At 61.4% G+C, this 27,811-nt stretch overlaps 11 non-coding genes across 11 annotated transcripts; all 11 read right to left on the bottom strand.

Moving 5' to 3' along the window:
* Window positions 1-1,239: 1,239 nt before the first annotated feature.
* On the bottom strand, window positions 1,240-1,312 carry TRNAK-CUU (transfer RNA lysine (anticodon CUU)). Its single transcript has one exon. It is a non-coding gene; the product is annotated as a tRNA-Lys (tRNA).
* Window positions 1,313-3,760: 2,448 nt separating this feature from the next.
* TRNAK-CUU (transfer RNA lysine (anticodon CUU)) lies at window positions 3,761-3,833 on the bottom strand. The gene has a single exon. It is a non-coding gene; the product is annotated as a tRNA-Lys (tRNA).
* A 2,448-nt stretch (window positions 3,834-6,281) lies between these two features.
* On the bottom strand, window positions 6,282-6,354 carry TRNAK-CUU (transfer RNA lysine (anticodon CUU)). The gene has a single exon. It is a non-coding gene; the product is annotated as a tRNA-Lys (tRNA).
* Window positions 6,355-8,797: 2,443 nt separating this feature from the next.
* On the bottom strand, window positions 8,798-8,870 carry TRNAK-CUU (transfer RNA lysine (anticodon CUU)). Its single transcript has one exon. It is a non-coding gene; the product is annotated as a tRNA-Lys (tRNA).
* A 2,443-nt stretch (window positions 8,871-11,313) lies between these two features.
* TRNAK-CUU (transfer RNA lysine (anticodon CUU)) lies at window positions 11,314-11,386 on the bottom strand. Its single transcript has one exon. It is a non-coding gene; the product is annotated as a tRNA-Lys (tRNA).
* Window positions 11,387-13,839: 2,453 nt separating this feature from the next.
* Window positions 13,840-13,912, bottom strand: TRNAK-CUU (transfer RNA lysine (anticodon CUU)). The gene has a single exon. It is a non-coding gene; the product is annotated as a tRNA-Lys (tRNA).
* Window positions 13,913-16,355: 2,443 nt separating this feature from the next.
* Window positions 16,356-16,431, bottom strand: TRNAK-CUU (transfer RNA lysine (anticodon CUU)). The gene has a single exon. It is a non-coding gene; the product is annotated as a tRNA-Lys (tRNA).
* A 2,445-nt stretch (window positions 16,432-18,876) lies between these two features.
* Window positions 18,877-18,949, bottom strand: TRNAK-CUU (transfer RNA lysine (anticodon CUU)). Its single transcript has one exon. It is a non-coding gene; the product is annotated as a tRNA-Lys (tRNA).
* A 2,443-nt stretch (window positions 18,950-21,392) lies between these two features.
* TRNAK-CUU (transfer RNA lysine (anticodon CUU)) lies at window positions 21,393-21,465 on the bottom strand. The gene has a single exon. It is a non-coding gene; the product is annotated as a tRNA-Lys (tRNA).
* A 2,443-nt stretch (window positions 21,466-23,908) lies between these two features.
* TRNAK-CUU (transfer RNA lysine (anticodon CUU)) lies at window positions 23,909-23,981 on the bottom strand. Its single transcript has one exon. It is a non-coding gene; the product is annotated as a tRNA-Lys (tRNA).
* Window positions 23,982-26,424: 2,443 nt separating this feature from the next.
* Window positions 26,425-26,497, bottom strand: TRNAK-CUU (transfer RNA lysine (anticodon CUU)). Its single transcript has one exon. It is a non-coding gene; the product is annotated as a tRNA-Lys (tRNA).
* Window positions 26,498-27,811: the final 1,314 nt, after the last annotated feature.

The raw sequence follows: 27,811 nt of genomic DNA, 5'->3' as shown, positions 1-27,811 counted from the left end.
GTTTTGCGGCAGGGGAACATGACCAAGCCCTGCGTGGTTGTGTAAGTTCCCCGTTGCCTGGAGAAAATCTAAGACCATCAACTATACAAGGGCCTGCAAGAAGGAGAGTGGAGGCCAGCTCTGCATAGGGCAAAGCCCAGCTGCAGTCCAATCAAGTGGCGGGGGGCAGGGTTCCTCCCACTGCACCACCTCTGCCAGGAGCAGGCCTAGCAAGGGCAAGCTTTGGTGCTGGACCTGCCCAAGTCAGTCCCCCCTTGGAAAGCGGTTGTTCCCGGCCTCTCCTCTCAGCCAGCTCTTGGCTTCTGCCTCCCCCTGCCTGGAGCTGAAGCTGAGAAGCCACACAAGGTCCTGGTTGTCCTGCCACTCCCATGTCTGTTTGGGCTTTGCTTGAATTGGAAGGAGGCGCTGGAGAAAAAGCCCACGTTCTTTGGCCGGGAAAGGAACCCAGGCCTCAGCGATGAACGCGCCAAATCCCAGCAACTAGACCACCAGGGAAAGTGCAGCCCGGAGACTCAGGGCCTCCTGCAGCGCTGTCTCACTTGCCTTGTCACAGGTCCCTGCATTTTCTTCCGAGGCTGGTGCCTGCCTCCTTGGGGAGACTTGGGCATTCCCAAGAGGGAAGCCATCTTGTACCTTAGGCCAACTTGAATTCCCCAACTGGGCAAATGCCAGGGTGTGGGGATCTGCGAGCCGCCCGCACGGGGCCGAGCCCTTCCAGCCTGATCTTCCTCGCTCCTGGCATTGAAATCCAGGTGCTGCCAGGCTGCGCTTTGAGCTCAGCGCAGCCACTCCTGCATGGCTGCTTCTCCCAGCACACGCCGCGCACCGGCACTTGGCGGGCTCCGCGGAGCAGCCTGGCCAGACTCATGGCTGGGATGCGCCCAGCCACCCTCAGCGCCTGGTCCCCCTGGGAGAACCACTTCCTGGCCGCCCGCTCCCACCCCACGAGACCCGAGTCCTCACCCCCAAGGGCAGCGGCGCTTGGAGGTGGGGCCGAGTCCTGGTTGTGTTCCCCAAGTGGCTACCCGCCATGCCGTCCCTGGCCCTCGCAGCCGGGGGAAGTGGCTGCAGTGTGTTCCCGGCACCGGCCTGGCCGCGCCCAGGAACGTGAATGGCATGGCCGGGGCTGTGCGGGCAGGAGGTGCCAGGTGCCTTCCTGCCAAGAGCGGCGGCTGGGGGCAAGCTGGTGCCGAGTCTTGGCCTGGGACCAAAAGGCACGCGTGGGATCAAAGGTCCATACGCCCAACGTGGGGCTCGAACCCACGACCCTGAGATTAAGAGTCTCATGCTCTACCGACTGAGCTAGTCGGGCAGCTGGGGGCAGGGGCCGCGCCTCGCTTTTCTGCCCTTGCACTGTCTTTAGGGAACGGCTGCATCAGCTGTCAGCACCAGGGCCCGGCAGGCCCAGCCTCTGCCAGCAGGGCTCGGGCGCAAGGGTCCGAGAGGCGCTGTGGCAGGAGGAGGAGGAACTTGGGGCCAGGACGTGCCACAGAACAGGAACAGGAGCAGCCGCGGGTTTTGTTTGCTTATGGTTTTGGGTAGCCAAGCTTCCTGTAGCCCTGAGCTCATCTTGCTCTCGTCTCTACTCCTGGAGCAGTCCAAACGCTCCTGCCAGGACAAGAGATCCGACGGTGAGTCAACAAACGTGGCAACTCAAAGGTCAGGGGCTTGGACTGCTTTGGCTTTGGCGCTTTCACCTTTGTGGCAAAAGATCAGTTTCCAGGTGCAAAAACCACCCGCCCCGCCCCGTCCCGCCCCGCCCCGCCCTGCCACATTCCCTGCTTTTTTCCCCCTCTTGCCCACTGCCTGTCTCTTTTTTCCCCTCCATTTGGCAAGGAGAGAGAGCCATTGGCCTACACATGCTGTTGGGAACCAGGAGCTCCATCTCAGGTCAGAGCTAGCTTGCGCATGGGGCTGGCCAAGGACAGAGAGAAGAACAGGCCCAGGGCTGCGGGTCTGCTTCAGCCCACCTCCAATCCTGGGCCCGTTGTCATGTGAAGAGAACACGGGGAATTGGAAGTGCCAGTGCCCCTTCCGGGAGAGGGCGTGCGGATTGCCATCCCCGCTACCGCATATGGACCACAATTTTGGCCCAGCGAGAGTTGACCCACACTCGTAGGCGTTCCAAGTGAGCAAAGCCACAGCGGGTGTGGCTCTTGTGGGGGCCTTGTGCGGAGCTTCAGTGCTGGGCCCCTCATCTTCCCCAAAGACTGGAAAGGAAAGAGAGCTGTCAACCAGAAAAAGGCCCTGTGGAAATCACGCTTGATTTGGCAGGCCAGGCCCAGGTAGACCTAGGCACCAGGTGGTGGCCAGATCTCCTTGGAGGCCGGCTTCCCAAACTCGCTTGCCACAAAGTCTCCATCTCCTTGGCTCTGTTCCTAAGGATGCAGCTGCTTGGGAAGAAGAGGGGAAGGGTGCTTCTCTTCCTTGCGGAGAAGCTAGCCCCACATAGGCCCTGGCTAGGGAAGAGCCCATGCCCAGGGGCCCCAATCCCAAACTTGCTGTGCGGGTGCACGTGTCAGTTTTGCGGCAGGGGAACATGACCAAGCCCTGCGTGGTTGTGTAAGTTCCCCGTTGCCTGGAGAAAATCTAAGACCATCAACTATACAAGGGCCTGCAAGAAGGAGAGTGGAGGCCAGCTCTGCATAGGGCAAAGCCCAGCTGCAGTCCAATCAAGTGGCGGGGGGCAGGGTTCCTCCCACTGCACCACCTCTGCCAGGAGCAGGCCTAGCAAGGGCAAGCTTTGGTGCTGGACCTGCCCAAGTCAGTCCCCCCTTGGAAAGCGGTTGTTCCCGGCCTCTCCTCTCAGCCAGCTCTTGGCTTCTGCCTCCCCCTGCCTGGAGCTGAAGCTGAGAAGCCACACAAGGTCCTGGTTGTCCTGCCACTCCCATGTCTGTTTGGGCTTTGCTTGAATTGGAAGGAGGCGCTGGAGAAAAAGCCCACGTTCTTTGGCCGGGAAAGGAACCCAGGCCTCAGCGATGAACGCGCCAAATCCCAGCAACTAGACCACCAGGGAAAGTGCAGCCCGGAGACTCAGGGCCTCCTGCAGCGCTGTCTCACTTGCCTTGTCACAGGTCCCTGCATTTTCTTCCGAGGCTGGTGCCTGCCTCCTTGGGGAGACTTGGGCATTCCCAAGAGGGAAGCCATCTTGTACCTTAGGCCAACTTGAATTCCCCAACTGGGCAAATGCCAGGGTGTGGGGATCTGCGAGCCGCCCGCACGGGGCCGAGCCCTTCCAGCCTGATCTTCCTCGCTCCTGGCATTGAAATCCAGGTGCTGCCAGGCTGCGCTTTGAGCTCAGCGCAGCCACTCCTGCATGGCTGCTTCTCCCAGCACACGCCGCGCACCGGCACTTGGCGGGCTCTGCGGAGCAGCCTGGCCAGACTCATGGCTGGGATGCGCCCAGCCACCCTCAGCGCCTGGTCCCCCTGGGAGAACCACTTCCTGGCCGCCCGCTCCCACCCCACGAGACCCGAGTCCTCACCCCCAAGGGCAGCGGCGCTTGGAGGTGGGGCCGAGTCCTGGTTGTGTTCCCCAAGTGGCTACCTGCCATGCCGTCCCTGGCCCTCGCAGCCGGGGGAAGTGGCTGCAGTGTGTTCCCGGCACCGGCCTGGCCGCGCCCAGGAACGTGAATGGCATGGCCGGGGCTGTGCGGGCAGGAGGTGCCAGGTGCCTTCCCGCCAAGAGCGGCGGCTGGGGGCAAGCTGGTGCCGAGTCTTGGCCTGGGACCAAAAGGCACGCGTGGGATCAAAGGTCCATACGCCCAACGTGGGGCTCGAACCCACGACCCTGAGATTAAGAGTCTCATGCTCTACCGACTGAGCTAGTCGGGCAGCTGGGGGCAGGGGCCGCGCCTCGCTTTTCTGCCCTTGCACTGTCTTTAGGGAACGGCTGCATCAGCTGTCAGCACCAGGGCCCGGCAGGCCCAGCCTCTGCCAGCAGGGCTCGGGCGCAAGGGTCCGAGAGGCGCTGTGGCAGGAGGAGGAGGAACTTGGGGCCAGGACGTGCCACAGAACAGGAACAGGAGCAGCCGCGGGTTTTGTTTGCTTATGGTTTTGGGTAGCCAAGCTTCCTGTAGCCCTGAGCTCATCTTGCTCTCGTCTCTACTCCTGGAGCAGTCCAAACGCTCCTGCCAGGACAAGAGATCCGACGGTGAGTCAACAAACGTGGCAACTCAAAGGTCAGGGGCTTGGACTGCTTTGGCTTTGGCGCTTTCACCTTTGTGGCAAAAGATCAGTTTCCAGGTGCAAAAACCACCCGCCCCGCCCCGTCCCGCCCCGCCCCGCCCTGCCACATTCCCTGCTTTTTTCCCCCTCTTGCCCACTGCCTGTCTCTTTTTTCCCCTCCATTTGGCAAGGAGAGAGAGCCATTGGCCTACACATGCTGTTGGGAACCAGGAGCTCCATCTCAGGTCAGAGCTAGCTTGCGCATGGGGCTGGCCAAGGACAGAGAGAAGAACAGGCCCAGGGCTGCGGGTCTGCTTCAGCCCACCTCCAATCCTGGGCCCGTTGTCATGTGAAGAGAACACGGGGAATTGGAAGTGCCAGTGCCCCTTCCGGGAGAGGGCGTGCGGATTGCCATCCCCGCTACCGCATATGGACCACAATTTTGGCCCAGCGAGAGTTGACCCACACTCGTAGGCGTTCCAAGTGAGCAAAGCCACAGCGGGTGTGGCTCTTGTGGGGGCCTTGTGCGGAGCTTCAGTGCTGGGCCCCTCATCTTCCCCAAAGACTGGAAAGGAAAGAGAGCTGTCAACCAGAAAAAGGCCCTGTGGAAATCACGCTTGATTTGGCAGGCCAGGCCCAGGTAGACCTAGGCACCAGGTGGTGGCCAGATCTCCTTGGAGGCCGGCTTCCCAAACTCGCTTGCCACAAAGTCTCCATCTCCTTGGCTCTGTTCCTAAGGATGCAGCTGCTTGGGAAGAAGAGGGGAAGGGTGCTTCTCTTCCTTGCGGAGAAGCTAGCCCCACATAGGCCCTGGCTAGGGAAGAGCCCATGCCCAGGGGCCCCAATCCCAAACTTGCTGTGCGGGTGCACGTGTCAGTTTTGCGGCAGGGGAACATGACCAAGCCCTGCGTGGTTGTGTAAGTTCCCCGTTGCCTGGAGAAAATCTAAGACCATCAACTATACAAGGGCCTGCAAGAAGGAGAGTGGAGGCCAGCTCTGCATAGGGCAAAGCCCAGCTGCAGTCCAATCAAGTGGCGGGGGGCAGGGTTCCTCCCACTGCACCACCTCTGCCAGGAGCAGGCCTAGCAAGGGCAAGCTTTGGTGCTGGACCTGCCCAAGTCAGTCCCCCCTTGGAAAGCGGTTGTTCCCGGCCTCTCCTCTCAGCCAGCTCTTGGCTTCTGCCTCCCCCTGCCTGGAGCTGAAGCTGAGAAGCCACACAAGGTCCTGGTTGTCCTGCCACTCCCATGTCTGTTTGGGCTTTGCTTGAATTGGAAGGAGGCGCTGGAGAAAAAGCCCACGTTCTTTGGCCGGGAAAGGAACCCAGGCCTCAGCGATGAACGCGCCAAATCCCAGCAACTAGACCACCAGGGAAAGTGCAGCCCGGAGACTCAGGGCCTCCTGCAGCGCTGTCTCACTTGCCTTGTCACAGGTCCCTGCATTTTCTTCCGAGGCTGGTGCCTGCCTCCTTGGGGAGACTTGGGCATTCCCAAGAGGGAAGCCATCTTGTACCTTAGGCCAACTTGAATTCCCCAACTGGGCAAATGCCAGGGTGTGGGGATCTGCGAGCCGCCCGCACGGGGCCGAGCCCTTCCAGCCTGATCTTCCTCGCTCCTGGCATTGAAATCCAGGTGCTGCCAGGCTGCGCTTTGAGCTCAGCGCAGCCACTCCTGCATGGCTGCTTCTCCCAGCACACGCCGCACACCGGCACTTGGCGGGCTCCGCGGAGCAGCCTGGCCAGACTCATGGCTGGGATGCGCCCAGCCACCCTCAGCGCCTGGTCCCCCTGGGAGAACCACTTCCTGGCCGCCCGCTCCCACCCCACGAGACCCGAGTCCTCACCCCCAAGGGCAGCGGCGCTTGGAGGTGGGGCCGAGTCCTGGTTGTGTTCCCCAAGTGGCTACCCGCCATGCCGTCCCTGGCCCTCGCAGCCGGGGGAAGTGGCTGCAGTGTGTTCCCGGCACCGGCCTGGCCGCGCCCAGGAACGTGAATGGCATGGCCGGGGCTGTGCGGGCAGGAGGTGCCAGGTGCCTTCCCGCCAAGAGCGGCGGCTGGGGGCAAGCTGGTGCCGAGTCTTGGCCTGGGACCAAAAGGCACGTGTGGGATCAAAGGTCCATACACCCAACGTGGGGCTCGAACCCACGACCCTGAGATTAAGAGTCTCATGCTCTACCGACTGAGCTAGTCGGGCAGCTGGGGGCAGGGGCCGCGCCTCGCTTTTCTGCCCTTGCACTGTCTTTAGGGAACGGCTGCATCAGCTGTCAGCACCAGGGCCCGGCAGGCCCAGCCTCTGCCAGCAGGGCTCGGGCGCAAGGGTCCGAGAGGCGCTGTGGCAGGAGGAGGAGGAACTTGGGGCCAGGACGTGCCACAGAACAGGAACAGGAGCAGCCGCGGGTTTTGTTTGCTTATGGTTTTGGGTAGCCAAGCTTCCTGTAGCCCTGAGCTCATCTTGCTCTCGTCTCTACTCCTGGAGCAGTCCAAACGCTCCTGCCAGGACAAGAGATCCGACGGTGAGTCAACAAACGTGGCAACTCAAAGGTCAGGGGCTTGGACTGCTTTGGCTTTGGCGCTTTCACCTTTGTGGCAAAAGATCAGTTTCCAGGTGCAAAAACCACCCGCCCCGCCCCGTCCCGCCCCGCCCTGCCCCATTCCCTGCTTTTTTCCCCCTCTTGCCCACTGCCTGTCTCTTTTTTCCCCTCCATTTGGCAAGGAGAGAGAGCCATTGGCCTACACATGCTGTTGGGATCCAGGAGCTCCATCTCAGGTCAGAGCTAGCTTGCGCATGGGGCTGGCCAAGGACAGAGAGAAGAACAGGCCCAGGGCTGCGGGTCTGCTTCAGCCCACCTCCAATCCTGGGCCCGTTGTCATGTGAAGAGAACACGGGGAATTGGAAGTGCCAGTGCCCCTTCCGGGAGAGGGCGTGCGGATTGCCATCCCCGCTACCGCATATGGACCACAATTTTGGCCCAGCGAGAGTTGACCCACACTCGTAGGCGTTCCAAGTGAGCAAAGCCACAGCGGGTGTGGCTCTTGTGGGGGCCTTGTGCGGAGCTTCAGTGCTGGGCCCCTCATCTTTCCGAAAGACTGGAAAGGAAAGAGAGCTGTCAACCAGAAAAAGGCCCTGTGGAAATCACGCTTGATTTGGCAGGCCAGGCCCAGGTAGACCTAGGCACCAGGTGGTGGCCAGATCTCCTTGGAGGCCGGCTTCCCAAACTCGCTTGCCACAAAGTCTCCATCTCCTTGGCTCTGTTCCTAAGGATGCAGCTGCTTGGGAAGAAGAGGGGAAGGGTGCTTCTCTTCCTTGCGGAGAAGCTAGCCCCACATAGGCCCTGGCTAGGGAAGAGCCCATGCCCAGGGGCCCCAATCCCAAACTTGCTGTGCGGGTGCACGTGTCAGTTTTGCGGCAGGGGAACATGACCAAGCCCTGCGTGGTTGTGTAAGTTCCCCGTTGCCTGGAGAAAATCTAAGACCATCAACTATACAAGGGCCTGCAAGAAGGAGAGTGGAGGCCAGCTCTGCATAGGGCAAAGCCCAGCTGCAGTCCAATCAAGTGGCGGGGGGCAGGGTTCCTCCCACTGCACCACCTCTGCCAGGAGCAGGCCTAGCAAGGGCAAGCTTTGGTGCTGGACCTGCCCAAGTCAGTCCCCCCTTGGAAAGCGGTTGTTCCCGGCCTCTCCTCTCAGCCAGCTCTTGGCTTCTGCCTCCCCCTGCCTGGAGCTGAAGCTGAGAAGCCACACAAGGTCCTGGTTGTCCTGCCACTCCCATGTCTGTTTGGGCTTTGCTTGAATTGGAAGGAGGCGCTGGAGAAAAAGCCCACGTTCTTTGGCCGGGAAAGGAACCCAGGCCTCAGCGATGAACGCGCCAAATCCCAGCAACTAGACCACCAGGGAAAGTGCAGCCCGGAGACTCAGGGCCTCCTGCAGCGCTGTCTCACTTGCCTTGTCACAGGTCCCTGCATTTTCTTCCGAGGCTGGTGCCTGCCTCCTTGGGGAGACTTGGGCATTCCCAAGAGGGAAGCCATCTTGTACCTTAGGCCAACTTGAATTCCCCAACTGGGCAAATGCCAGGGTGTGGGGATCTGCGAGCCGCCCGCACGGGGCCGAGCCCTTCCAGCCTGATCTTCCTCGCTCCTGGCATTGAAATCCAGGTGCTGCCAGGCTGCGCTTTGAGTTCAGCGCAGCCACTCCTGCATGGCTGCTTCTCCCAGCACACGCCGCGCACCGGCACTTGGCGGGCTCCGCGGAGCAGCCTGGCCAGACTCATGGCTGGGATGCGCCCAGCCACCCTCAGCGCCTGGTCCCCCTGGGAGAACCACTTCCTGGCCGCCCGCTCCCACCCCACGAGACCCGAGTCCTCACCCCCAAGGGCAGCGGCGCTTGGAGGTGGGGCCGAGTCCTGGTTGTGTTCCCCAAGTGGCTACCCGCCATGCCGTCCCTGGCCCTCGCAGCCGGGGGAAGTGGCTGCAGTGTGTTCCCGGCACCGGCCTGGCCGCGCCCAGGAACGTGAATGGCATGGCCGGGGCTGTGCGGGCAGGAGGTGCCAGGTGCCTTCCCGCCAAGAGCGGCGGCTGGGGGCAAGCTGGTGCCGAGTCTTGGCCTGGGACCAAAAGGCACGCGTGGGATCAAAGGTCCATACGCCCAACGTGGGGCTCGAACCCACGACCCTGAGATTAAGAGTCTCATGCTCTACCGACTGAGCTAGTCGGGCAGCTGGGGGCAGGGGCCGCGCCTCGCTTTTCTGCCCTTGCACTGTCTTTAGGGAACGGCTGCATCAGCTGTCAGCACCAGGGCCCGGCAGGCCCAGCCTCTGCCAGCAGGGCTCGGGCGCAAGGGTCCGAGAGGCGCTGTGGCAGGAGGAGGAGGAACTTGGGGCCAGGACGTGCCACAGAACAGGAACAGGAGCAGCCGCGGGTTTTGTTTGCTTATGGTTTTGGGTAGCCAAGCTTCCTGTAGCCCTGAGCTCATCTTGCTCTCGTCTCTACTCCTGGAGCAGTCCAAACGCTCCTGCCAGGACAAGAGATCCGACGGTGAGTCAACAAACGTGGCAACTCAAAGGTCAGGGGCTTGGACTGCTTTGGCTTTGGCGCTTTCACCTTTGTGGCAAAAGATCAGTTTCCAGGTGCAAAAACCACCCGCCCCGCCCCGTCCCGCCCCGCCCTGCCCCATTCCCTGCTTTTTTCCCCCTCTTGCCCACTGCCTGTCTCTTTTTTCCCCTCCATTTGGCAAGGAGAGAGAGCCATTGGCCTACACATGCTGTTGGGATCCAGGAGCTCCATCTCAGGTCAGAGCTAGCTTGCGCATGGGGCTGGCCAAGGACAGAGAGAAGAACAGGCCCAGGGCTGCGGGTCTGCTTCAGCCCACCTCCAATCCTGGGCCCGTTGTCATGTGAAGAGAACACGGGGAATTGGAAGTGCCAGTGCCCCTTCCGGGAGAGGGCGTGCGGATTGCCATCCCCGCTACCGCATATGGACCACAATTTTGGCCCAGCGAGAGTTGACCCACACTCGTAGGCGTTCCAAGTGAGCAAAGCCACAGCGGGTGTGGCTCTTGTGGGGGCCTTGTGCGGAGCTTCAGTGCTGGGCCCCTCATCTTTCCCAAAGACTGGAAAGGAAAGAGAGCTGTCAACCAGAAAAAGGCCCTGTGGAAATCACGCTTGATTTGGCAGGCCAGGCCCAGGTAGACCTAGGCACCAGGTGGTGGCCAGATCTCCTTGGAGGCCGGCTTCCCAAACTCGCTTGCCACAAAGTCTCCATCTCCTTGGCTCTGTTCCTAAGGATGCAGCTGCTTGGGAAGAAGAGGGGAAGGGTGCTTCTCTTCCTTGCGGAGAAGCTAGCCCCACATAGGCCCTGGCTAGGGAAGAGCCCATGCCCAGGGGCCCCAATCCCAAACTTGCTGTGCGGGTGCACGTGTCAGTTTTGCGGCAGGGGAACATGACCAAGCCCTGCGTGGTTGTGTAAGTTCCCCGTTGCCTGGAGAAAATCTAAGACCATCAACTATACAAGGGCCTGCAAGAAGGAGAGTGGAGGCCAGCTCTGCATAGGGCAAAGCCCAGCTGCAGTCCAATCAAGTGGCGGGGGGCAGGGTTCCTCCCACTGCACCACCTCTGCCAGGAGCAGGCCTAGCAAGGGCAAGCTTTGGTGCTGGACCTGCCCAAGTCAGTCCCCCCTTGGAAAGCGGTTGTTCCCGGCCTCTCCTCTCAGCCAGCTCTTGGCTTCTGCCTCCCCCTGCCTGGAGCTGAAGCTGAGAAGCCACACAAGGTCCTGGTTGTCCTGCCACTCCCATGTCTGTTTGGGCTTTGCTTGAATTGGAAGGAGGCGCTGGAGAAAAAGCCCACGTTCTTTGGCCGGGAAAGGAACCCAGGCCTCAGCGATGAACGCGCCAAATCCCAGCAACTAGACCACCAGGGAAAGTGCAGCCCGGAGACTCAGGGCCTCCTGCAGCGCTGTCTCACTTGCCTTGTCACAGGTCCCTGCATTTTCTTCCGAGGCTGGTGCCTGCCTCCTTGGGGAGACTTGGGCTTTCCCAAGAGGGAAGCCATCTTGTACCTTAGGCCAACTTGAATTCCCCAACTGGGCAAATGCCAGGGTGTGGGGATCTGCGAGCCGCCCGCACGGGGCCGAGCCCTTCCAGCCTGATCTTCCTCGCTCCTGGCATTGAAATCCAGGTGCTGCCAGGCTGCGCTTTGAGCTCAGCGCAGCCACTCCTGCATGGCTGCTTCTCCCAGCACACGCCGCGCACCGGCACTTGGCGGGCTCCGCGGAGCAGCCTGGCCAGACTCATGGCTGGGATGCGCCCAGCCACCCTCAGCGCCTGGTCCCCCTGGGAGAACCACTTCCTGGCCGCCCGCTCCCACCCCACGAGACCCGAGTCCTCACCCCCAAGGGCAGCGGCGCTTGGAGGTGGGGCCGAGTCCTGGTTGTGTTCCCCAAGTGGCTACCCGCCATGCCGTCCCTGGCCCTCGCAGCCGGGGGAAGTGGCTGCAGTGTGTTCCCGGCACCGGCCTGGCCGCGCCCAGGAACGTGAATGGCATGGCCGGGGCTGTGCGGGCAGGAGGTGCCAGGTGCCTTCCCGCCAAGAGCGGCGGCTGGGGGCAAGCTGGTGCCGAGTCTTGGCCTGGGACCAAAAGGCACGCGTGGGATCAAAGGTCCATACGCCCAACGTGGGGCTCGAACCCACGACCCTGAGATTAAGAGTCTCATGCTCTACCGACTGAGCTAGTCGGGCAGCTGGGGGCAGGGGCCGCGCCTCGCTTTTCTGCCCTTGCACTGTCTTTAGGGAACGGCTGCATCAGCTGTCAGCACCAGGGCCCGGCAGGCCCAGCCTCTGCCAGCAGGGCTCGGGCGCAAGGGTCCGAGAGGCGCTGTGGCAGGAGGAGGAGGAACTTGGGGCCAGGACGTGCCACAGAACAGGAACAGGAGCAGCCGCGGGTTTTGTTTGCTTATGGTTTTGGGTAGCCAAGCTTCCTGTAGCCCTGAGCTCATCTTGCTCTCGTCTCTACTCCTGGAGCAGTCCAAACGCTCCTGCCAGGACAAGAGATCCGACGGTGAGTCAACAAACGTGGCAACTCAAAGGTCAGGGGCTTGGACTGCTTTGGCTTTGGCGCTTTCACCTTTGTGGCAAAAGATCAGTTTCCAGGTGCAAAAACCACCCGCCCCGCCCCGCCCCGTCCCGTCCCGCCCCGCCCTGCCCCATTCCCTGCTTTTTTCCCCCTCTTGCCCACTGCCTGTCTCTTTTTTCCCCTCCATTTGGCAAGGAGAGAGAGCCATTGGCCTACACATGCTGTTGGGATCCAGGAGCTCCATCTCAGGTCAGAGCTAGCTTGCGCATGGGGCTGGCCAAGGACAGAGAGAAGAACAGGCCCAGGGCTGCGGGTCTGCTTCAGCCCACCTCCAATCCTGGGCCCGTTGTCATGTGAAGAGAACACGGGGAATTGGAAGTGCCAGTGCCCCTTCCGGGAGAGGGCGTGCGGATTGCCATCCCCGCTACCGCATATGGACCACAATTTTGGCCCAGCGAGAGTTGACCCACACTCGTAGGCGTTCCAAGTGAGCAAAGCCACAGCGGGTGTGGCTCTTGTGGGGGCCTTGTGCGGAGCTTCAGTGCTGGGCCCCTCATCTTTCCCAAAGACTGGAAAGGAAAGAGAGCTGTCAACCAGAAAAAGGCCCTGTGGAAATCACGCTTGATTTGGCAGGCCAGGCCCAGGTAGACCTAGGCACCAGGTGGTGGCCAGATCTCCTTGGAGGCCAGCTTCCCAAACTCGCTTGCCACAAAGTCTCCATCTCCTTGGCTCTGTTCCTAAGGATGCAGCTGCTTGGGAAGAAGAGGGGAAGGGTGCTTCTCTTCCTTGCGGAGAAGCTAGCCCCACATAGGCCCTGGCTAGGGAAGAGCCCATGCCCAGGGGCCCCAATCCCAAACTTGCTGTGCGGGTGCACGTGTCAGTTTTGCGGCAGGGGAACATGACCAAGCCCTGCGTGGTTGTGTAAGTTCCCCGTTGCCTGGAGAAAATCTAAGACCATCAACTATACAAGGGCCTGCAAGAAGGAGAGTGGAGGCCAGCTCTGCATAGGGCAAAGCCCAGCTGCAGTCCAATCAAGTGGCGGGGGGCAGGGTTCCTCCCACTGCACCACCTCTGCCAGGAGCAGGCCTAGCAAGGGCAAGCTTTGGTGCTGGACCTGCCCAAGTCAGTCCCCCCTTGGAAAGCGGTTGTTCCCGGCCTCTCCTCTCAGCCAGCTCTTGGCTTCTGCCTCCCCCTGCCTGGAGCTGAAGCTGAGAAGCCACACAAGGTCCTGGTTGTCCTGCCACTCCCATGTCTGTTTGGGCTTTGCTTGAATTGGAAGGAGGCGCTGGAGAAAAAGCCCACGTTCTTTGGCCGGGAAAGGAACCCAGGCCTCAGCGATGAACGCGCCAAATCCCAGCAACTAGACCACCAGGGAAAGTGCAGCCCGGAGACTCAGGGCCTCCTGCAGCGCTGTCTCACTTGCCTTGTCACAGGTCCCTGCATTTTCTTCCGAGGCTGGTGCCTGCCTCCTTGGGGAGACTTGGGCATTCCCAAGAGGGAAGCCATCTTGTACCTTAGGCCAACTTGAATTCCCCAACTGGGCAAATGCCAGGGTGTGGGGATCTGCGAGCCGCCCGCACGGGGCCGAGCCCTTCCAGCCTGATCTTCCTCGCTCCTGGCATTGAAATCCAGGTGCTGCCAGGCTGCGCTTTGAGCTCAGCGCAGCCACTCCTGCATGGCTGCTTCTCCCAGCACACGCCGCGCACCGGCACTTGGCGGGCTCCGCGGAGCAGCCTGGCCAGACTCATGGCTGGGATGCGCCCAGCCACCCTCAGCGCCTGGTCCCCCTGGGAGAACCACTTCCTGGCCGCCCGCTCCCACCCCACGAGACCCGAGTCCTCACCCCCAAGGGCAGCGGCGCTTGGAGGTGGGGCCGAGTCCTGGTTGTGTTCCCCAAGTGGCTACCCGCCATGCCGTCCCTGGCCCTCGCAGCCGGGGGAAGTGGCTGCAGTGTGTTCCCGGCACCGGCCTGGCCGCGCCCAGGAACGTGAATGGCATGGCCGGGGCTGTGCGGGCAGGAGGTGCCAGGTGCCTTCCCGCCAAGAGCGGCGGCTGGGGGCAAGCTGGTGCCGAGTCTTGGCCTGGGACCAAAAGGCACGCGTGGGATCAAAGGTCCATACGCCCAACGTGGGGCTCGAACCCACGACCCTGAGATTAAGAGTCTCATGCTCTACCGACTGAGCTAGTCGGGCAGCTGGGGGCAGGGGCCGCGCCTCGCTTTTCTGCCCTTGCACTGTCTTTAGGGAACGGCTGCATCAGCTGTCAGCACCAGGGCCCGGCAGGCCCAGCCTCTGCCAGCAGGGCTCGGGCGCAAGGGTCCGAGAGGCGCTGTGGCAGGAGGAGGAGGAACTTGGGGCCAGGACGTGCCACAGAACAGGAACAGGAGCAGCCGCGGGTTTTGTTTGCTTATGGTTTTGGGTAGCCAAGCTTCCTGTAGCCCTGAGCTCATCTTGCTCTCGTCTCTACTCCTGGAGCAGTCCAAACGCTCCTGCCAGGACAAGAGATCCGACGGTGAGTCAACAAACGTGGCAACTCAAAGGTCAGGGGCTTGGACTGCTTTGGCTTTGGCGCTTTCACCTTTGTGGCAAAAGATCAGTTTCCAGGTGCAAAAACCACCCGCCCCGCCCCGTCCCGCCCCGCCCTGCCCCATTCCCTGCTTTTTTCCCCCTCTTGCCCACTGCCTGTCTCTTTTTTCCCCTCCATTTGGCAAGGAGAGAGAGCCATTGGCCTACACATGCTGTTGGGATCCAGGAGCTCCATCTCAGGTCAGAGCTAGCTTGCGCATGGGGCTGGCCAAGGACAGAGAGAAGAACAGGCCCAGGGCTGCGGGTCTGCTTCAGCCCACCTCCAATCCTGGGCCCGTTGTCATGTGAAGAGAACACGGGGAATTGGAAGTGCCAGTGCCCCTTCCGGGAGAGGGCGTGCGGATTGCCATCCCCGCTACCGCATATGGACCACAATTTTGGCCCAGCGAGAGTTGACCCACACTCGTAGGCGTTCCAAGTGAGCAAAGCCACAGCGGGTGTGGCTCTTGTGGGGGCCTTGTGCGGAGCTTCAGTGCTGGGCCCCTCATCTTTCCCAAAGACTGGAAAGGAAAGAGAGCTGTCAACCAGAAAAAGGCCCTGTGGAAATCACGCTTGATTTGGCAGGCCAGGCCCAGGTAGACCTAGGCACCAGGTGGTGGCCAGATCTCCTTGGAGGCCGGCTTCCCAAACTCGCTTGCCACAAAGTCTCCATCTCCTTGGCTCTGTTCCTAAGGATGCAGCTGCTTGGGAAGAAGAGGGGAAGGGTGCTTCTCTTCCTTGCGGAGAAGCTAGCCCCACATAGGCCCTGGCTAGGGAAGAGCCCATGCCCAGGGGCCCCAATCCCAAACTTGCTGTGCGGGTGCACGTGTCAGTTTTGCGGCAGGGGAACATGACCAAGCCCTGTGTGGTTGTGTAAGTTCCCCGTTGCCTGGAGAAAATCTAAGACCATCAACTATACAAGGGCCTGCAAGAAGGAGAGTGGAGGCCAGCTCTGCATAGGGCAAAGCCCAGCTGCAGTCCAATCAAGTGGCGGGGGGCAGGGTTCCTCCCACTGCACCACCTCTGCCAGGAGCAGGCCTAGCAAGGGCAAGCTTTGGTGCTGGACCTGCCCAAGTCAGTCCCCCCTTGGAAAGCGGTTGTTCCCGGCCTCTCCTCTCAGCCAGCTCTTGGCTTCTGCCTCCCCCTGCCTGGAGCTGAAGCTGAGAAGCCACACAAGGTCCTGGTTGTCCTGCCACTCCCATGTCTGTTTGGGCTTTGCTTGAATTGGAAGGAGGCGCTGGAGAAAAAGCCCACGTTCTTTGGCCGGGAAAGGAACCCAGGCCTCAGCGATGAACGCGCCAAATCCCAGCAACTAGACCACCAGGGAAAGTGCAGCCCGGAGACTCAGGGCCTCCTGCAGCGCTGTCTCACTTGCCTTGTCACAGGTCCCTGCATTTTCTTCCGAGGCTGGTGCCTGCCTCCTTGGGGAGACTTGGGCATTCCCAAGAGGGAAGCCATCTTGTACCTTAGGCCAACTTGAATTCCCCAACTGGGCAAATGCCAGGGTGTGGGGATCTGCGAGCCGCCCGCACGGGGCCGAGCCCTTCCAGCCTGATCTTCCTCGCTCCTGGCATTGAAATCCAGGTGCTGCCAGGCTGCGCTTTGAGCTCAGCGCAGCCACTCCTGCATGGCTGCTTCTCCCAGCACACGCCGCGCACCGGCACTTGGCGGGCTCCGCGGAGCAGCCTGGCCAGACTCATGGCTGGGATGCGCCCAGCCACCCTCAGCGCCTGGTCCCCCTGGGAGAACCACTTCCTGGCCGCCCGCTCCCACCCCACGAGACCCGAGTCCTCACCCCCAAGGGCAGCGGCGCTTGGAGGTGGGGCCGAGTCCTGGTTGTGTTCCCCAAGTGGCTACCCGCCATGCCGTCCCTGGCCCTCGCAGCCGGGGGAAGTGGCTGCAGTGTGTTCCCGGCACCGGCCTGGCCGCGCCCAGGAACGTGAATGGCATGGCCGGGGCTGTGCGGGCAGGAGGTGCCAGGTGCCTTCCCGCCAAGAGCGGCGGCTGGGGGCAAGCTGGTGCCGAGTCTTGGCCTGGGACCAAAAGGCACGCGTGGGATCAAAAGTCCATACGCCCAACATGGGGCTCGAACCCACGACCCTGAGATTAAGAGTCTCATGCTCTACCGACTGAGCTAGTCGGAGAGCTGTGGCCAGGGCCCGCGCCTCGCTTTTCTGCCCTTGCACTGTCTTTAGGGAACGGCTGCGTCAGCTGTCAGCACCAGGGCCCGGCAGGCCCAGCCTCTGCCAGCAGGGCTCGGGCGCAAGGGTCCGAGAGGCGCTGTGGCAGGAGGAGGAGGAACTTGGGGCCAGGACGTGCCACAGAACAGGAACAGGAGCAGCCGCGGGTTTTGTTTGCTTATGGTTTTGGGTAGCCAAGCTTCCTGTAGCCCTGAGCTCATCTTGCTCTCGTCTCTACTCCTGGAGCAGTCCAAACGCTCCTGCCAGGACAAGAGATCCGACGGTGAGTCAACAAACGTGGCAACTCAAAGGTCAGGGGCTTGGACTGCTTTGGCTTTGGCGCTTTCACCTTTGTGGCAAAAGATCAGTTTCCAGGTGCAAAAACCACCCGCCCCGCCCCGTCCCGCTCCGCCCCGCCCCGCCCCATTCCCTGCTTTTTTCCCCCTCTTGCCCACTGCCTGTCTCTTTTTTCCCCTCCATTTGGCAAGGAGAGAGAGCCATTGGCCTACACATGCTGTTGGGAACCAGGAGCTCCATCTCAGGTCAGAGCTAGCTTGCGCATGGGGCTGGCCAAGGACAGAGAGAAGAACAGGCCCAGGGTTGCGGGTCTGCTTCAGCCCACCTCCAATCCTGGGCCCGTTGTCATGTGAAGAGAACACGAGGAATTGGAAGTGCCAGTGCCCCTTCTGGGAGAGGGCGTGCGGATTGCCATCCCCGCTACCGCATATGGACCACAATTTTGGCCCAGCGAGAGTTGACCCACACTCGTAGGCGTTCCAAGTGAGCAAAGCCACAGCGGGTGTGGCTCTTGTGGGGGCCTTGTGCGGAGCTTCAGTGCTGGGCCCCTCATCTTTCCGAAAGACTGGAAAGGAAAGAGAGCTGTCAACCAGAAAAAGGCCCTGTGGAAATCACGCTTGATTTGGCAGGCCAGGCCCAGGTAGACCTAGGCACCAGGTGGTGGCCAGATCTCCTTGGAGGCCGGCTTCCCAAACTCGCTTGCCACAAAGTCCCCATCTCCTTGGCTCTGTTCCTAAGGATGCAGCTGCTTGGGAAGAAGAGGGGAAGGGTGCTTCTCTTCCTTGCGGAGAAGCTAGCCCCACATAGGCCCTGGCTAGGGAAGAGCCCATGCCCAGGGGCCCCAATCCCAAACTTGCTGTGCGGGTGCACGTGTCAGTTTTGCGGCAGGGGAACATGACCAAGCCCTGCGTGGTTGTGAAAGTTCCCCGTTGCCTGGAGAAAATCTAAGACCATCAACTATACAAGGGCCTGCAAGAAGGAGAGTGGAGGCCAGCTCTGCATAGGGCAAAGCCCAGCTGCAGTCCAATCAAGTGGCGGGGGGCAGGGTTCCTCCCACTGCACCACCTCTGCCAGGAGCAGGCCTAGCAAGGGCAAGCTTTGGTGCTGGACCTGCCCAAGTCAGTCCCCCCTTGGAAAGCGGTTGTTCCCGGCCTCTCCTCTCAGCCAGCTCTTGGCTTCTGCCTCCCCCTGCCTGGAGCTGAAGCTGAGAAGCCACACAAGGTCCTGGTTGTCCTGCCACTCCCATGTCTGTTTGGGCTTTGCTTGAATTGGAAGGAGGCGCTGGAGAAAAAGCCCACGTTCTTTGGCCGGGAAAGGAACCCAGGCCTCAGCGATGAACGCGCCAAATCCCAGCAACTAGACCACCAGGGAAAGTGCAGCCCGGAGACTCAGGGCCTCCTGCAGCGCTGTCTCACTTGCCTTGTCACAGGTCCCTGCATTTTCTTCCGAGGCTGGTGCCTGCCTCCTTGGGGAGACTTGGGCATTCCCAAGAGGGAAGCCATCTTGTACCTTAGGCCAACTTGAATTCCCCAACTGGGCAAATGCCAGGGTGTGGGGATCTGCGAGCCGCCCGCACGGGGCCGAGCCCTTCCAGCCTGATCTTCCTCGCTCCTGGCATTGAAATCCAGGTGCTGCCAGGCTGCGCTTTGAGCTCAGCGCAGCCACTCCTGCATGGCTGCTTCTCCCAGCACACGCCGCGCACCGGCACTTGGCGGGCTCCGCGGAGCAGCCTGGCCAGACTCATGGCTGGGATGCGCCCAGCCACCCTCAGCGCCTGGTCCCCCTGGGAGAACCACTTCCTGGCCGCCCGCTCCCACCCCACGAGACCCGAGTCCTCACCCCCAAGGGCAGCGGCGCTTGGAGGTGGGGCCGAGTCCTGGTTGTGTTCCCCAAGTGGCTACCCGCCATGCCGTCCCTGGCCCTCGCAGCCGGGGGAAGTGGCTGCAGTGTGTTCCCGGCACCGGCCTGGCCGCGCCCAGGAACGTGAATGGCATGGCCGGGGCTGTGCGGGCAGGAGGTGCCAGGTGCCTTCCCGCCAAGAGCGGCGGCTGGGGGCAAGCTGGTGCCGAGTCTTGGCCTGGGACCAAAAGGCACGCGTGGGATCAAAGGTCCATACGCCCAACATGGGGCTCGAACCCACGACCCTGAGATTAAGAGTCTCATGCTCTACCGACTGAGCTAGTCGGACAGCTGTGGCCAGGGCCCGCGCCTCGCTTTTCTGCCCTTGCACTGTCTTTAGGGAACGGCTGCGTCAGCTGTCAGCACCAGGGCCCGGCAGGCCCAGCCTCTGCCAGCAGGGCTCGGGCGCAAGGGTCCGAGAGGCGCTGTGGCAGGAGGAGGAGGAACTTGGGGCCAGGACGTGCCACAGAACAGGAACAGGAGCAGCCGCGGGTTTTGTTTGCTTATGGTTTTGGGTAGCCAAGCTTCCTGTAGCCCTGAGCTCATCTTGCTCTCGTCTCTACTCCTGGAGCAGTCCAAACGCTCCTGCCAGGACAAGAGATCCGACGGTGAGTCAACAAACGTGGCAACTCAAAGGTCAGGGGCTTGGACTGCTTTGGCTTTGGCGCTTTCACCTTTGTGGCAAAAGATCAGTTTCCAGGTGCAAAAACCACCCGCCCCGCCCCGTCCCGCTACGCCCTGCCCCATTCCCTGCTTTTTTCCCCCTCTTGCCCACTGCCTGTCTCTTTTTTCCCCTCCATTTGGCAAGGAGAGAGAGCCATTGGCCTACACATGCTGTTGGGAACCAGGAGCTCCATCTCAGGTCAGAGCTAGCTTGCGCATGGGGCTGGCCAAGGACAGAGAGAAGAACAGGCCCAGGGCTGCGGGTCTGCTTCAGCCCACCTCCAATCCTGGGCCCGTTGTCATGTGAAGAGAACACGAGGAATTGGAAGTGCCAGTGCCCCTTCTGGGAGAGGGCGTGCGGATTGCCATCCCCGCTACCGCATATGGACCACAATTTTGGCCCAGCGAGAGTTGACCCACACTCGTAGGCGTTCCAAGTGAGCAAAGCCACAGCGGGTGTGGCTCTTGTGGGGGCCTTGTGCGGAGCTTCAGTGCTGGGCCCCTCATCTTTCCCAAAGACTGGAAAGGAAAGAGAGCTGTCAACCAGAAAAAGGCCCTGTGGAAATCACGCTTGATTTGGCAGGCCAGGCCCAGGTAGACCTAGGCACCAGGTGGTGGCGAGATCTCCTTGGAGGCCGGCTTCCCAAACTCGCTTGCCACAAAGTCTCCATCTCCTTGGCTCTGTTCCTAAGGATGCAGCTGCTTGGGAAGAAGAGGGGAAGGGTGCTTCTCTTCCTTGCGGAGAAGCTAGCCCCACATAGGCCCTGGCTAGGGAAGAGCCCATGCCCAGGGGCCCCAATCCCAAACTTGCTGTGCGGGTGCACGTGTCAGTTTTGCGGCAGGGGAACATGACCAAGCCCTGTGTGGTTGTGTAAGTTCCCCGTTGCCTGGAGAAAATCTAAGACCATCAACTATACAAGGGCCTGCAAGAAGGAGAGTGGAGGCCAGCTCTGCATAGGGCAAAGCCCAGCTGCAGTCCAATCAAGTGGCGGGGGGCAGGGTTCCTCCCACTGCACCACCTCTGCCAGGAGCAGGCCTAGCAAGGGCAAGCTTTGGTGCTGGACCTGCCCAAGTCAGTCCCCCCTTGGAAAGCGGTTGTTCCCGGCCTCTCCTCTCAGCCAGCTCTTGGCTTCTGCCTCCCCCTGCCTGGAGCTGAAGCTGAGAAGCCACACAAGGTCCTGGTTGTCCTGCCACTCCCAAGTCTGTTTGGGCTTTGCTTGAATTGGAAGGAGGCGCTGGAGAAAAAGCCCACGTTCTTTGGCCGGGAAAGGAACCCAGGCCTCAGCGATGAACGCGCCAAATCCCAGCAACTAGACCACCAGGGAAAGTGCAGCCCGGAGACTCAGGGCCTCCTGCAGCGCTGTCTCACTTGCCTTGTCACAGGTCCCTGCATTTTCTTCCGAGGCTGGTGCCTGCCTCCTTGGGGAGACTTGGGCATTCCCAAGAGGGAAGCCATCTTGTACCTTAGGCCAACTTGAATTCCCCAACTGGGCAAATGCCAGGGTGTGGGGATCTGCGAGCCGCCCGCACGGGGCCGAGCCCTTCCAGCCTGATCTTCCTCGCTCCTGGCATTGAAATCCAGGTGCTGCCAGGCTGCGCTTTGAGCTCAGCGCAGCCACTCCTGCATGGCTGCTTCTCCCAGCACACGCCGCGCACCGGCACTTGGCGGGCTCCGCGGAGCAGCCTGGCCAGACTCATGGCTGGGATGCGCCCAGCCACCCTCAGCGCCTGGTCCCCCTGGGAGAACCACTTCCTGGCCGCCCGCTCCCACCCCACGAGACCCGAGTCCTCACCCCCAAGGGCAGCGGCGCTTGGAGGTGGGGCCGAGTCCTGGTTGTGTTCCCCAAGTGGCTACCCGCCATGCCGTCCCTGGCCCTCGCAGCCGGGGGAAGTGGCTGCAGTGTGTTCCCGGCACCGGCCTGGCCGCGCCCAGGAACGTGAATGGCATGGCCGGGGATGTGTGGGCAGGAGGTGCCAGGTGCCTTCCCGCCAAGAGCGGCGGCTGGGGGCAAGCTGGTGCCGAGTCTTGGCCTGGGACCAAAAGGCACGCGTGGGATCAAAGGTCCATACGCCCAACGTGGGGCTCGAACCCACAACCCTGAGATTAAGAGTCTCATGCTCTACCGACTGAGCTAGTCGGGCAGCTGGGGGCAGGGGCCGCGCCTCGCTTTTCTGCCCTTGCACTGTCTTTAGGGAACGGCTGCATCAGCTGTCAGCACCAGGGCCCGGCAGGCCCAGCCTCTGCCAGCAGGGCTCGGGCGCAAGGGTCCGAGAGGCGCTGTGGCAGGAGGAGGAGGAACTTGGGGCCAGGACGTGCCACAGAACAGGAACAGGAGCAGCCGCGGGTTTTGTTTGCTTATGGTTTTGGGTAGCCAAGCTTCCTGTAGCCCTGAGCTCATCTTGCTCTCGTCTCTACTCCTGGAGCAGTCCAAACGCTCCTGCCAGGACAAGAGATCCGACGGTGAGTCAACAAACGTGGCAACTCAAAGGTCAGGGGCTTGGACTGCTTTGGCTTTGGCGCTTTCACCTTTGTGGCAAAAGATCAGTTTCCAGGTGCAAAAACCACCCGCCCCGCCCCGTCCCGCCCCGCCCTGCCCCATTCCCTGCTTTTTTCCCCCTCTTGCCCACTGCCTGTCTCTTTTTTCCCCTCCATTTGGCAAGGAGAGAGAGCCATTGGCCTACACATGCTGTTGGGATCCAGGAGCTCCATCTCAGGTCAGAGCTAGCTTGCGCATGGGGCTGGCCAAGGACAGAGAGAAGAACAGGCCCAGGGCTGCGGGTCTGCTTCAGCCCACCTCCAATCCTGGGCCCGTTGTCATGTGAAGAGAACACGGGGAATTGGAAGTGCCAGTGCCCCTTCCGGGAGAGGGCGTGCGGATTGCCATCCCCGCTACCGCATATGGACCACAATTTTGGCCCAGCGAGAGTTGACCCACACTCGTAGGCGTTCCAAGTGAGCAAAGCCACAGCGGGTGTGGCTCTTGTGGGGGCCTTGTGCGGAGCTTCAGTGCTGGGCCCCTCATCTTTCCCAAAGACTGGAAAGGAAAGAGAGCTGTCAACCAGAAAAAGGCCCTGTGGAAATCACGCTTGATTTGGCAGGCCAGGCCCAGGTAGACCTAGGCACCAGGTGGTGGCCAGATCTCCTTGGAGGCCGGCTTCCCAAACTCGCTTGCCACAAAGTCTCCATCTCCTTGGCTCTGTTCCTAAGGATGCAGCTGCTTGGGAAGAAGAGGGGAAGGGTGCTTCTCTTCCTTGCGGAGAAGCTAGCCCCACATAGGCCCTGGCTAGGGAAGAGCCCATGCCCAGGGGCCCCAATCCCAAACTTGCTGTGCGGGTGCACGTGTCAGTTTTGCGGCAGGGGAACATGACCAAGCCCTGCGTGGTTGTGTAAGTTCCCCGTTGCCTGGAGAAAATCTAAGACCATCAACTATACAAGGGCCTGCAAGAAGGAGAGTGGAGGCCAGCTCTGCATAGGGCAAAGCCCAGCTGCAGTCCAATCAAGTGGCGGGGGGCAGGGTTCCTCCCACTGCACCACCTCTGCCAGGAGCAGGCCTAGCAAGGGCAAGCTTTGGTGCTGGACCTGCCCAAGTCAGTCCCCCCTTGGAAAGCGGTTGTTCCCGGCCTCTCCTCTCAGCCAGCTCTTGGCTTCTGCCTCCCCCTGCCTGGAGCTGAAGCTGAGAAGCCACACAAGGTCCTGGTTGTCCTGCCACTCCCATGTCTGTTTGGGCTTTGCTTGAATTGGAAGGAGGCGCTGGAGAAAAAGCCCACGTTCTTTGGCCGGGAAAGGAACCCAGGCCTCAGCGATGAACGCGCCAAATCCCAGCAACTAGACCACCAGGGAAAGTGCAGCCCGGAGACTCAGGGCCTCCTGCAGCGCTGTCTCACTTGCCTTGTCACAGGTCCCTGCATTTTCTTCCGAGGCTGGTGCCTGCCTCCTTGGGGAGACTTGGGCATTCCCAAGAGGGAAGCCATCTTGTACCTTAGGCCAACTTGAATTCCCCAACTGGGCAAATGCCAGGGTGTGGGGATCTGCGAGCCGCCCGCACGGGGCCGAGCCCTTCCAGCCTGATCTTCCTCGCTCCTGGCATTGAAATCCAGGTGCTGCCAGGCTGCGCTTTGAGCTCAGCGCAGCCACTCCTGCATGGCTGCTTCTCCCAGCACACGCCGCGCACCGGCACTTGGCGGGCTCCGCGGAGCAGCCTGGCCAGACTCATGGCTGGGATGCGCCCAGCCACCCTCAGCGCCTGGTCCCCCTGGGAGAACCACTTCCTGGCCGCCCGCTCCCACCCCACGAGACCCGAGTCCTCACCCCCAAGGGCAGCGGCGCTTGGAGGTGGGGCCGAGTCCTGGTTGTGTTCCCCAAGTGGCTACCCGCCATGCCGTCCCTGGCCCTCGCAGCCGGGGGAAGTGGCTGCAGTGTGTTCCCGGCACCGGCCTGGCCGCGCCCAGGAACGTGAATGGCATGGCCGGGGCTGTGCGGGCAGGAGGTGCCAGGTGCCTTCCTGCCAAGAGCGGCGGCTGGGGGCAAGCTGGTGCCGAGTCTTGGCCTGGGACCAAAAGGCACGCGTGGGATCAAAGGTCCATACGCCCAACGTGGGGCTCGAACCCACGACCCTGAGATTAAGAGTCTCATGCTCTACCGACTGAGCTAGTCGGGCAGCTGGGGGCAGGGGCCGCGCCTCGCTTTTCTGCCCTTGCACTGTCTTTAGGGAACGGCTGCATCAGCTGTCAGCACCAGGGCCCGGCAGGCCCAGCCTCTGCCAGCAGGGCTCGGGCGCAAGGGTCCGAGAGGCGCTGTGGCAGGAGGAGGAGGAACTTGGGGCCAGGACGTGCCACAGAACAGGAACAGGAGCAGCCGCGGGTTTTGTTTGCTTATGGTTTTGGGTAGCCAAGCTTCCTGTAGCCCTGAGCTCATCTTGCTCTCGTCTCTACTCCTGGAGCAGTCCAAACGCTCCTGCCAGGACAAGAGATCCGACGGTGAGTCAACAAACGTGGCAACTCAAAGGTCAGGGGCTTGGACTGCTTTGGCTTTGGCGCTTTCACCTTTGTGGCAAAAGATCAGTTTCCAGGTGCAAAAACCACCCGCCCCGCCCCGTCCCGCCCCGCCCTGCCCCATTCCCTGCTTTTTTCCCCCTCTTGCCCACTGCCTGTCTCTTTTTTCCCCTCCATTTGGCAAGGAGAGAGAGCCATTGGCCTACACATGCTGTTGGGAACCAGGAGCTCCATCTCAGGTCAGAGCTAGCTTGCGCATGGGGCTGGCCAAGGACAGAGAGAAGAACAGGCCCAGGGTTGCGGGTCTGCTTCAGCCCACCTCCAATCCTGGGCCCGTTGTCATGTGAAGAGAACACGAGGAATTGGAAGTGCCAGTGCCCCTTCTGGGAGAGGGCGTGCGGATTGCCATCCCCGCTACCGCATATGGACCACAATTTTGGCCCAGCGAGAGTTGACCCACACTCGTAGGCGTTCCAAGTGAGCAAAGCCACAGCGGGTGTGGCTCTTGTGGGGGCCTTGTGCGGAGCTTCAGTGCTGGGCCCCTCATCTTTCCCAAAGACTGGAAAGGAAAGAGAGCTGTCAACCAGAAAAAGGCCCTGTGGAAATCACGCTTGATTTGGCAGGCCAGGCCCAGGTAGACCTAGGCACCAGGTGGTGGCCAGATCTCCTTGGAGGCCGGCTTCCCAAACTCGCTTGCCACAAAGTCTCCATCTCCTTGGCTCTGTTCCTAAGGATGCAGCTGCTTGGGAAGAAGAGGGGAAGGGTGCTTCTCTTCCTTGCGGAGAAGCTAGCCCCACATAGGCCCTGGCTAGGGAAGAGCCCATGCCCAGGGGCCCCAATCCCAAACTTGCTGTGCGGGTGCACGTGTCAGTTTTGCGGCAGGGGAACATGACCAAGCCCTGCGTGGTTGTGTACGTTCCCCGTTGCCTGGAGAAAATCTAAGACCATCAACTATACAAGGGCCTGCAAGAAGGAGAGTGGAGGCCAGCTCTGCATAGGGCAAAGCCCAGCTGCAGTCCAATCAAGTGGCGGGGGGCAGGGTTCCTCCCACTGCACCACCTCTGCCAGGAGCAGGCCTAGCAAGGGCAAGCTTTGGTGCTGGACCTGCCCAAGTCAGTCCCCCCTTGGAAAGCGGTTGTTCCCGGCCTCTCCTCTCAGCCAGCTCTTGGCTTCTGCCTCCCCCTGCCTGGAGCTGAAGCTGAGAAGCCACACAAGGTCCTGGTTGTCCTGCCACTCCCATGTCTGTTTGGGCTTTGCTTGAATTGGAAGGAGGCGCTGGAGAAAAAGCCCACGTTCTTTGGCCGGGAAAGGAACCCAGGCCTCAGCGATGAACGCGCCAAATCCCAGCAACTAGACCACCAGGGAAAGTGCAGCCCGGAGACTCAGGGCCTCCTGCAGCGCTGTCTCACTTGCCTTGTCACAGGTCCCTGCATTTTCTTCCGAGGCTGGTGCCTGCCTCCTTGGGGAGACTTGGGCATTCCCAAGAGGGAAGCCATCTTGTACCTTAGGCCAACTTGAATTCCCCAACTGGGCAAATGCCAGGGTGTGGGGATCTGCGAGCCGCCCGCACGGGGCCGAGCCCTTCCAGCCTGATCTTCCTCGCTCCTGGCATTGAAATCCAGGTGCTGCCAGGCTGCGCTTTGAGCTCAGCGCAGCCACTCCTGCATGGCTGCTTCTCCCAGCACACGCCGCGCACCGGCACTTGGCGGGCTCCGCGGAGCAGCCTGGCCAGACTCATGGCTGGGATGCGCCCAGCCACCCTCAGCGCCTGGTCCCCCTGGGAGAACCACTTCCTGGCCGCCCGCTCCCACCCCACGAGACCCGAGTCCTCACCCCCAAGGGCAGCGGCGCTTGGAGGTGGGGCCGAGTCCTGGTTGTGTTCCCCAAGTGGCTACCCGCCATGCCGTCCCTGGCCCTCGCAGCCGGGGGAAGTGGCTGCAGTGTGTTCCCGGCACCGGCCTGGCCGCGCCCAGGAACGTGAATGGCATGGCCGGGGCTGTGCGGGCAGGAGGTGCCAGGTGCCTTCCCGCCAAGAGCGGCGGCTGGGGGCAAGCTGGTGCCGAGTCTTGGCCTGGGACCAAAAGGCACGCGTGGGATCAAAGGTCCATACGCCCAACGTGGGGCTCGAACCCACGACCCTGAGATTAAGAGTCTCATGCTCTACCGACTGAGCTAGTCGGGCAGCTGGGGGCAGGGGCCGCGCCTCGCTTTTCTGCCCTTGCACTGTCTTTAGGGAACGGCTGCATCAGCTGTCAGCACCAGGGCCCGGCAGGCCCAGCCTCTGCCAGCAGGGCTCGGGCGCAAGGGTCCGAGAGGCGCTGTGGCAGGAGGAGGAGGAACTTGGGGCCAGGACGTGCCACAGAACAGGAACAGGAGCAGCCGCGGGTTTTGTTTGCTTATGGTTTTGGGTAGCCAAGCTTCCTGTAGCCCTGAGCTCATCTTGCTCTCGTCTCTACTCCTGGAGCAGTCCAAACGCTCCTGCCAGGACAAGAGATCCGACGGTGAGTCAACAAACGTGGCAACTCAAAGGTCAGGGGCTTGGACTGCTTTGGCTTTGGCGCTTTCACCTTTGTGGCAAAAGATCAGTTTCCAGGTGCAAAAACCACCCGCCCCGCCCCGCCCTGCCCCATTCCCTGCTTTTTTCCCCCTCTTGCCCACTGCCTGTCTCTTTTTTCCCCTCCATTTGGCAAGGAGAGAGAGCCATTGGCCTACACATGCTGTTGGGATCCAGGAGCTCCATCTCAGGTCAGAGCTAGCTTGCGCATGGGGCTGGCCAAGGACAGAGAGAAGAACAGGCCCAGGGCTGCGGGTCTGCTTCAGCCCACCTCCAATCCTGGGCCCGTTGTCATGTGAAGAGAACACGGGGAATTGGAAGTGCCAGCGCCCCTTCCGGGAGAGGGCGTGCGGATTGCCATCCCCGCTACCGCATATGGACCACAATTTTGGCCCAGCGAGAGTTGACCCACACTCGTAGGCGTTCCAAGTGAGCAAAGCCACAGCGGGTGTGGCTCTTGTGGGGGCCTTGTGCGGAGCTTCAGTGCTGGGCCCCTCATCTTTCCCAAAGACTGGAAAGGAAAGAGAGCTGTCAACCAGAAAAAGGCCCTGTGGAAATCACGCTTGATTTGGCAGGCCAGGCCCAGGTAGACCTAGGCACCAGGTGGTGGCCAGATCTCCTTGGAGGCCGGCTTCCCAAACTCGCTTGCCACAAAGTCTCCATCTCCTTGGCTCTGTTCCTAAGGATGCAGCTGCTTGGGAAGAAGAGGGGAAGGGTGCTTCTCTTCCTTGCGGAGAAGCTAGCCCCACATAGGCCCTGGCTAGGGAAGAGCCCATGCCCAGGGGCCCCAATCCCAAACTTGCTGTGCGGGTGCACGTGTCAGTTTTGCGGCAGGGGAACATGACCAAGCCCTGCGTGGTTGTGTAAGTTCCCCGTTGCCTGGAGAAAATCTAAGACCATCAACTATACAAGGGCCTGCAAGAAGGAGAGTGGAGGCCAGCT

Source organism: Alligator mississippiensis, chromosome 11 (assembly GCF_030867095.1).
Source record: "Alligator mississippiensis isolate rAllMis1 chromosome 11, rAllMis1, whole genome shotgun sequence".
NCBI lineage: Eukaryota > Metazoa > Chordata > Crocodylia > Alligatoridae > Alligator > Alligator mississippiensis.
This window is presented reverse-complemented; position numbering and strand designations above follow the sequence as displayed.